Source organism: Podarcis tiliguerta, assembly GCF_965153285.1.
Source record: "Podarcis tiliguerta genome assembly, chromosome: 5".
Classification (NCBI taxonomy): domain Eukaryota; kingdom Metazoa; phylum Chordata; class Lepidosauria; order Squamata; family Lacertidae; genus Podarcis; species Podarcis tiliguerta.
The window spans coordinates 31,251,550-31,260,612 of record NC_139538.1 but is presented as its reverse complement, the minus strand read 5'-3'; the positions used below and the strand labels follow the sequence as shown (position 1 = coordinate 31,260,612).

Below are 9,063 nucleotides of genomic sequence, written 5' to 3'. Positions count from 1 at the left end.
GTCACACTCTGATTTCCTTTGGACCACGTCAGTGATCCAAAGTCTTGTCATCTGGGCAGCCCAGGACCTCCATACACACTGCCCAGGCTTGCACACTGTGTAAGGTCACTTTGACCTTCCAAAATTCAACTTTATTTAATGGGCTTGGGTTCTAGTATTATAAGAGAGGGAGTATTATGATCTCTCCCTCTTTGAATTTGATTAAAAGCCATCCAAGTTTGCCATCGTTATACCTTTTTAAGTAAAAAAAATACAAGAAAGGTCATATTACTTGCTTCCTACAATGGACTAAGATACCAAAGCAATGTGCGGCCGAATATATGTGGGTGGGTAGCTTTTATAACATCCAGTCCAGGAAGGTGACAGCCTGGTGCTATGTAGATTGTTAGAGGTGTGGGTATTCAATAGAAATTGGGACTTAGGGAACGAGTGCAAGGCCACACAGCAAGCCAGGAGTAGGTGATGAAGATAAAACCAAAGATTTGGCTCTTAAGTCTTTTGCTTCAATCACATCTTTAAAGTACTTTTAGGAGCACTTGGATTTGAAAGGTGCTGTATAAATACAAGATGCTGTAATTACCTCCAATATAAATATTTTTCTTTTAAAGTTAACCTTTCCCTTTTTTTATTACTATTGAATTTATTAAGCCCAGGCGATCTTCTTTGTTTAAACTATTGCAGTCTGAATCACCAAAACCATGTATAACATTCAAGTAACACAGAGAAGATTTATGCATACAGACAGGGTACCTCAGCCAAGATGTTGATGAAATATTTCCTTGAAAAAATATTGTCTCTGTAAGTCATACATAAGGTAACACTTAACGAAAAAATCCCTTTTCTTTCTATAATTCTTCAAAATCTTATTACTTCTTAGATGAAAGAAAGTGGGGACCATGGGTGAAAAAATATTATTGCATCATGAAATATTCACTGGATTTACTTTAATCTCATACTTTCTATGGAGAGAGATTCGCCATTTTAAACCGGTAGAGAGCTTGATATTATGTATGTATGAAGGAGCCCTTGGTACTGTAGTGAGCACATTCTCCAAAATCCCAACAAATGGTATTCAGACAGTTGCCTCCAACAGTGGTGGTAGAATATAGCCAATGTGGCTAGCTGCTATTCATGGCTGTTTCCTCCATGAATTTGTCTCATATTATTTTAAAGCCACATACATCAGTGGCCAGTACTACATTATACTGTTATGAGTTTGTTGGTGCCAGACTACTAATCCTTGGATTTTCCTGTGTTTAGGAAATCACCTGGGAGACGAGCCATTAAGAAAACAAAAGAAAAGTGATGAGCCATTAAGAGGGGGGGGGGAAAGGTAATGGGTCATAAAGAAAGCAAATGGGTGAAGTCTCTCCCTCAGCTCAGAGTTAGAAGACAAAGCTAGGGTTTAAAGTAGAGCCATTGGGGATAGCTGTGATAGGATCTGGAGGGATAAAAAGGTTGTAGGCTGGTAAAGGCAGCAAGCTGGAGAGAGAGTCAGATAGTTGATTTCTGAGTCGAAGGCTGTGGATATGGGGTCTCAGTGCTGTGAACCCCTCCATAGGTGGCTCAGGTTGTATACTGTGTAATTTATTTGCAGCTCCATGTTCATTGCTATCCTTTTTGTGTTTTTACTGAACATCTAGAAGTGCAATTTCATTCAGATCCACAAGTTGTCCATGAATACAGTTTCTGGTGGCTATAGTACAGTGATGGGAAAGAAGATTATCAACTAATCCTACTTATGCAGAACTTCGGAAAGCCGTAAGAAATAACTTTGAGATCTGTCTTCTAACATTCATTAATTCGTTGTTTAAAGTACTGCAATATTTCCATCCATGAACTAGTAGGAAGAATATAGCTTTGGAGTTTTAGCGAAGTATCATTTATTGGCTGAATACAGATCAGGTATTCCCTGAATGCAGAGATGGAAATTGGTTTCTTTACAGCGATGACATCAGCACTGAGCCCACTTTCACAGGATATAGTTCTGATTTAAAAAGGCTTTATCAAAATTCACATGGCAAATCTGTGCTTAATGAATTAATCATACTGCTTGAACTCTTCTACTGCTAATGAATACTTTGATATATGCCTATAAAATACCCTCCATGTTTATCCACAGTGCTCATCAAAGACATGGAACACAATTCATCATGTGGTTCTTCTACACAAGCCCCACTAAATCGAATGGGAGCTGCAGAAGAGAAAGGTGTGCAGCCTTTTAGTTGTAATGGGACCTGTCCCATTGTGGTGGGTTATACCTGTGGAGAATCCTGCTTTGAGAACATGTGAACATCTGTAATACCAGTCCTTTCAACAGAAATCTCAAGTGGTGAGTGCCAACAGAAAATGAGCCCAGATGGGAGGAAGGCAACAGGATGCTCAATGGAACCCCAATGTTTTTAGAAGCCAAAAAGAAAGCAAATCTAGAACCCAAACAGCTCAATGATAACTGAAAGCACTTAGTAACCATGGGATGTTGAGTGTTGGGGCAGGTGGGTGCAGGGTAGAATTGCCTAGCTGGTGGCTAGCTGGATCCTAGAAGGGGAGAATTCCTATAGGAGATGAGAATACATCAAAACATGTAGTCTCAGGTTCTATATGTAAGAGTTAAATATCAAGAACCTTTACAGTACAATGCAAGCCCAAGATCCACCAGTCTAAGCTAGTTGAGAATAGGTAGAGCTCAATCTCTGGTTGAGCTGGCTGAGGGTGCTCTTAGTTGGGCCTCTGCCAGCTAAAATCACTCATCCCAGGTCAGCTGGAGATACATTGAGGGTCAGTCCCCAATCCTCTGCCAAAGCTGGCTGAAGAAAGGCCAGGGTAAGTCCAGGAAAAGTGGTGTTCTGGCAGTATGGCAGGCGCATAGCGAGAGCATGGCTGGGGTGGGACAGAAACTAAAAAAAGGAAGACCCCCTTTCAGCCTGGTCACATGAACTAGCAACCCAGCAGAATGTACACTGGCAAAAGGGTGCTGTAAGTCAAAGGCTTGTTTTCCTTCTGCCAGACTCATAGGGGTAAATTCTTCTGATTTCCTATAGTTAGGATTCTCTTCTCACTTCGGTGCCTACATGACAGTGATGCTCATATTAAGTGAAATCTCACAAAAATATTCTTTACACACATCATTTAATCAGCATTTTTGTTTAGCTGAAGTGTGTTCAGTGTAACTGATTTTTATTTTTATTTTTTTAAGGCTGAAAACCAAAGCAATTAACGACTGTTTCTTTGGGTAACACCACACTGTACTTAAGGTAAATACAATATTGTGAGTAGACATAAAGCAAATCTTACTCAACTTTATGCCCCGCAGTCAGAAGAGAGGGGAGTTTGCATGCATTTTCTTTACACATGATCACTCCCAATCCATAGATGCCATTCAAAGCTTTGTGAAAACCACACCTTCAACATCTGCTCCTTGCAATATATAATTTTGTGAATTGCTTTTTTGGATAGATTATTGTGGCAGTATAAGAAATGCCTAGTTTTCAGGTAAAACGAGAAGGGAATCCTTTTAGGATTTTAAATTGCAATGCATTTGAAAAGCATAATATGTTATTTGGGACTGTGAGAAAGATGCATTTTCAACACAACACAATACATATTTTTCTCACTTGAGACGTTGAAGAATAATTTCAAGATGCTGAATAGTGCTGGCATGCTGAACTTCAAACCATCTCATCCTATTTTAACCGAAGGAGTCCATGTGATGAGGATCATGGCAAAGTCTGTAAACCACGTATTAACTGAAGCTATGTACTTTCTGCCCCTACCCCATTTTTATACCCATTTTGAATTTTATCTCCTCAATATGATTTTGCTGTAATTTAAATTTGTGAGCCACAAGTATGCTTATTCTTTATTTATTTTTGCCAGATTTATTAGAAGAAGAGTTTGGATTTGATATCCCGCTTTATCACTCCCCTTCAGGAGTCTCAAAGCGGCTAACATTCTCCTTTCCCTTCCTCCCCCACAACAAACACTCTGTGAGGTGAGTGGGGCTGAGAGACTTCAGAGAAGTGTAAATATACACTTTCTGAGATTATTGTTTTAAATGATGTGAGCCTGCTTGACCTTTAAATATCCACTGGTCCCCTCACCAAACTAAGCTTTCATAGCACACAGTGACAGTATTCTTCCCTAAAAGGTCTACAACATCATATTTTGTAGGTACTACATTGACCTTTCAGTTTTTCTGTGGCTGGTGTTCTGAGTCTTTAAAAAAATCAGTTAAAAGTACTGTAGCAAAGCAGTATCTCCAATCCTAGCAAAGTGATAACTTCAGGAAGGTATTCATTGGCCTATATTTTATCCCTCGTTTTTGTTTGTTTCACAGGCCGAGGCAAGAACATTGCCAATTCCCTACTATATACCTTAACTCATGTTGATAATGCTCATTTCTGCCTTACATAGTGGAGAAGCATTCAGTGACAGATATTTTTGAGTGGGGCAGAGATCCTGTGGGCCTCCAGAAGTTGCTAGACCACAACTCCCATCACTCACGAGTTGTGACCACTGGCTATGATGCCTGAAGCTGATGGGAATTGGAGTACCACAGTGCCCTCCAATAAGGTTCCCCTTCCCTGTTTTAGGCCCCATCCCAGTTTAGGCCAACTTTAACAGCACAATTCTATGCATGCCTACTCTGAAATAAATCCCAATGAATTCAGTGGGACTTGCTCCCAAGTAAGTGTATGCAGGATTGCAGCCTGAATCACCCATTCACTTTTAAGAGCAACATTTTACCAGGCATCAGGCGGGGCTCAGAAGAACAGCTAGTTTAGTAGCAGTAAAACACAATAATTTGACCAATACCTAGGCATATAAGTGGTATAAGGATAATTAAATAACTAAATCAGATATTAGCTAGAATTGATGATCATTTAATAATTACATGAATTGCACCAGACAGCTCTGATGTTCTAAAGGAACCCACGTCAAATTCTTTGCTATATGGTTGAAATCAAGTAGTCAATCACAATTTTATATAGAAATTGAATTTGTTTTCAAAAACAAGAGTTGGGGGAAACCCATCACCGTTGCTTTTTAAGGAATACAATGTAGATCTCCTGTAGAAAGTGATGCAACTTAGATTTGAATCAGATCAGATGTTTTGACATGCTCCTGGTGCGTTGAATGAAAAACATGATAACCTCTATATCTCATTAAAGAGAATATCTCCAACATTATAGAGGAGCTAAAACATCAAAACTTTTCCTTCTCTCAAGATTAATCTAAATAAATAATTCCTCCATAAGGAGAACCAGCTATCAACGTGCCACTAGTTGCTGCTTGAGATTAAGCATCCTTCTTCCATCTTAAGTACAAGTCTTCTTTTACCATGAAAAGAAATTCATGGATATATACAATATATTTTCATCCTATAGCATGAATATATCCATTCTATGGTGTCCACACCTGGGGGGGGGGGCGGGAAGATGACACATTTTGGAATTATTAGGGTCACAACTTTATCAACTGCACTGTAGCTTTACAACTGAGATGTTATTATAATGCACTGCCTCAAATTAGGATGAGTCTGATCTTGCTTTGCATTGAAGGTAGTGTGCTGCCTATCTCCTCCTTCTTTCAGGTGTTCACTATCCCCCTGAACATTCAAATTCAGGTTAGCCTTCAAGGGATTCATTTCCACAGCCATGAGCAGTAGGTCTAGGGAGTACCGCTCCATCATTCCAATGTCTCCCTATAATGACTGGTGTTCTTGCTTAAATCTGTTACTTTCCTGCAAACCCCTCCCTGATGGGGAAGATATCATGTGTAGCCCTTATGCAAACAGTGGTACTTAGACTGCAACACAAAGGTGAGGAGGTACCAAGACAAATGACGAAGAGGGGATGAATAACCTGTTTTACTCTGATCTCCAGCCAACAATGAAATTTGCTTCTATATCTTGGTGCCTACACACCCCAGCTCTCCCTGGGACCAGATGCAACACTGCCATCACATAAATTCATCCTTATGGGAGGTGGGAGGTGCTCCCTGTTTCATAGGATCTACATCTTAGGACCTACATTCATATCAATTCAAACCTTGTGGGAAGCAGCTACTGTTTATAGTCTCCTATCCTCTTTCATTTGATACAAAGTGGTTTTATACCATGTAGTTGGTTAAGAAGAAGCAATGCTTGATCCACATAATTTTCTGAGGGTAAGAGAGTTGTTGAATTTTTATGTACATTTTAAAAAGTAAACTCTTTGTAGATATCTGAGCTGGCACAGTAGTTAAAATCAGCAGCCATTTGGATCATTACCAAATTATTACTACAAAAATGCATTATCTAGCCATTAAGCTCTGTAATTAAAAAGTCGTTTGCAAACATAAGGAACTAAACAAAGTAGTTCTTGGATGCAGAAGGTTGGTTTTTAAATCCCAAAGATATAATACAAACAGTCTGAGCTAAGTAAGTGGGATCCGGCTATTGGCTTGATGGAGAGAAACAGGAAACACATTCTGCAGTCTTAGCCTGAAGTCCCAAAGATCTCAATATTAGACTTTCTTCAATAATTAATTTGGCTGCATGGTACCCTGGCAGAGCGACGGCAACCAATAAATTATCCCTGTGTGTATTCAGTGAGTTTCTCTCTCTCTGCTTAGTAGTGAGGCTTCAGTCTGGCTAATCAAAATGTTGCAATCCACTGTAAAGTGGGTGCCACAAATTTGAACTCCTTGGAATGCAGCAATTATCACCTAAAGTGCAGCATACTGAAGGGATTTTCAATTTCCTCTAGTCTGCTCCATACTGGGAGCAGAATTTCCTACTTCAGCTTCAGCTAATTTTTGTGGGATTGATTCTATTAATGCAACTCCCCACTGGGTGTTAATATGAATAGGAAAGAGGGTAAGAGTACTGCCATTGGGTTCCAGATATGTACGGGTGGGATTAATTCCCTAGTCTGGAACTGATACCATATCCCAAAATGAAGCAAGCATCTTTCTGCTGGTTTCATATCTTCTTTGAAAATGAAACCATTTCAGACATCTATGGGAAACCATTTCAAACATTTATGTTGCCACAGGTACAAAAACCCACACACCTGTCCTTCTAAATATACCCAAGGCCCTCATCCCTCTTTTGTGGGGAAAATGGATATATTGTAAATCTACCTGAACATCTATCATTGCCTCCATGACTGTCATGATTCTAACAAACAAGGTACAGTTAAGTAAATGAGACATCTGTTTACTAACAGCATTACAACATACTGAAAGCAGTACAAGGTTGAACATCATTACACTTGGCTAAATGGCTAATTAAACAGTCTTTTAAACTGGGAGGTAGTGTTTCATTTGTTATTATGGTATGCATTTGTTTGTTTTTATATTGTATACTGCCCTGTGAACCTCAGATGAAGGGTCGTATAGAAATTTAATTAAGTAATAATTATAATAATAATTCCTCAGGTGGGGGATTCCTCACTGCAAGATAACTTAAAGACCCAGCTATGCAGCAAAACTGTGGAGAAAATGCCATGTATTTCTATTATTGTTTTAAAGAAAGATATATTCTACGACAAATGTGGCCTTATATTCTTATAATGTTAGAAGCTGGTTTATCTTTGGTTGCTATGTGAAAGATTAGCAGAGAGACAATGCTTCAAAACTGAGTAAGCTGGACTGTGTGGAAACTGCCAACTAGCATCCTAGGCTCCAATACAGGCATTTGATTTTGCTTTTGTGTATAGAACTCTCTAAATAAACCAGTTTAAATTAACCTAGTCCCTGGAGTCCATCTCATATCCAAGTCCAAGCATGTTACCAAATGATTGTGAGGCCTGAAGGAATTGATGGCAGTTAAAAAAATAAAAATACACCAGTGCAGGTACTTGTGGTATAAGCAAGTGAGGCTGAGAACCCTGGGATTCTTGGCACTGTGGTGGCAGAGATAGGAGCTTTCCACAGAAGCCCAGGACCTGAATAGATCTTCTGATGAGAAAGAGGACTCTCAGATGTTGTAAATAAAAATATGCCCTTTTCCCTTATGGGGTATCCAAGAGCCCATATAGAGTCCTTACATAGGTTCCCTATTGGTAGGAGAAAATAACAGAGGCCAACCAGAGAATATTGAGAAGCAAAGCAGCTAGTAAGCTTGATCTTTATTGATCTGTTGCAACAGGGTACTCCCCTCACACGCAGGAGAGGAAGAGGACCCCCCAGAATTGCTGTGCCAGAGCTTATAAAGACTTTTGAAAATCCCATTCTGTAGATCAGGACCACCCCCAGAAACATTATGCATACATCACAGAAAGGGTGTAACCTAAGACCACCCCTCAGGTACATGCATACATCACAGGAATTTAAATGTTGTTTTTCTCCTCTCACCTCTACTATCTCCTGTCTAGCAAGTTACTTGATTGGATTGCCTGGGGTGCGTGGCAATTCTTTTGTAGTGTTAAAATACTTATTTCCTGGGCCAGGTCACAGGTTCACACCTTATTCAAACAGACATATCTTGTGAGGAAAGAAGACAATGGGGAGGCTTTAAGACATATCTTGTGAGGAAAGATTTGGTCAGTTTAGGAATCAAAATGGTTCCAGGTTGGTCTTCCTGTGTTGATCTATGTATGTGCAGTTATGAACATTACCATATATCTAATACCATAAAATTCCTATCACACAGACAAGAAGGCTGGATGAGGGTCATCCATACAGGAGGATAGTTCAGCTTCTGAGACCAACAGGCCTCAAGCCCGTATGAGTGCCTTGAATGGTAGATGGAAACCCATAAAGAAAAGTGCCAAAGTTTAGGGAAGACCCATTGGGAGTCAATATCTTCTCAGGAGTAAGGTCCTCCTCACAAGGAGACCTCTCTTTGACAGCAGGTACTGGAATTCAGCTAGAACTAGGGTGTGGTTCCAGCAGCTGCAGCCAAAGAGCTGCTTGAACGTTTTTCTGCCAGTGCTGTGTCTTTTGCCAGACTCCCTACTTGACTGGGATTGGACTTTGGACCACCCCTCCCCCTCTTTCTTTTTTCCTTTCTCCTCCTGTGACGAGGCTGCATTTTAATGTTTTAATGTTGTATTTTAATCTTGTTTTTAAGTTGTA

The 9,063-nt window shown here is 39.8% G+C and overlaps 1 long non-coding RNA gene across 1 annotated transcript in view; it reads left to right on the top strand.

Moving 5' to 3' along the window:
• Positions 1-8,645: 8,645 nt before the first annotated feature.
• The window catches only part of LOC310677797, a 4,123-nt gene continuing 3,705 nt past the window's right edge, over positions 8,646-9,063 (top strand). The window contains exon 1 of the long non-coding RNA XR_014511458.1: positions 8,646-8,840. This is a non-coding gene — a long non-coding RNA (uncharacterized lncRNA). The remainder of the gene's footprint in view (positions 8,841-9,063) is intronic.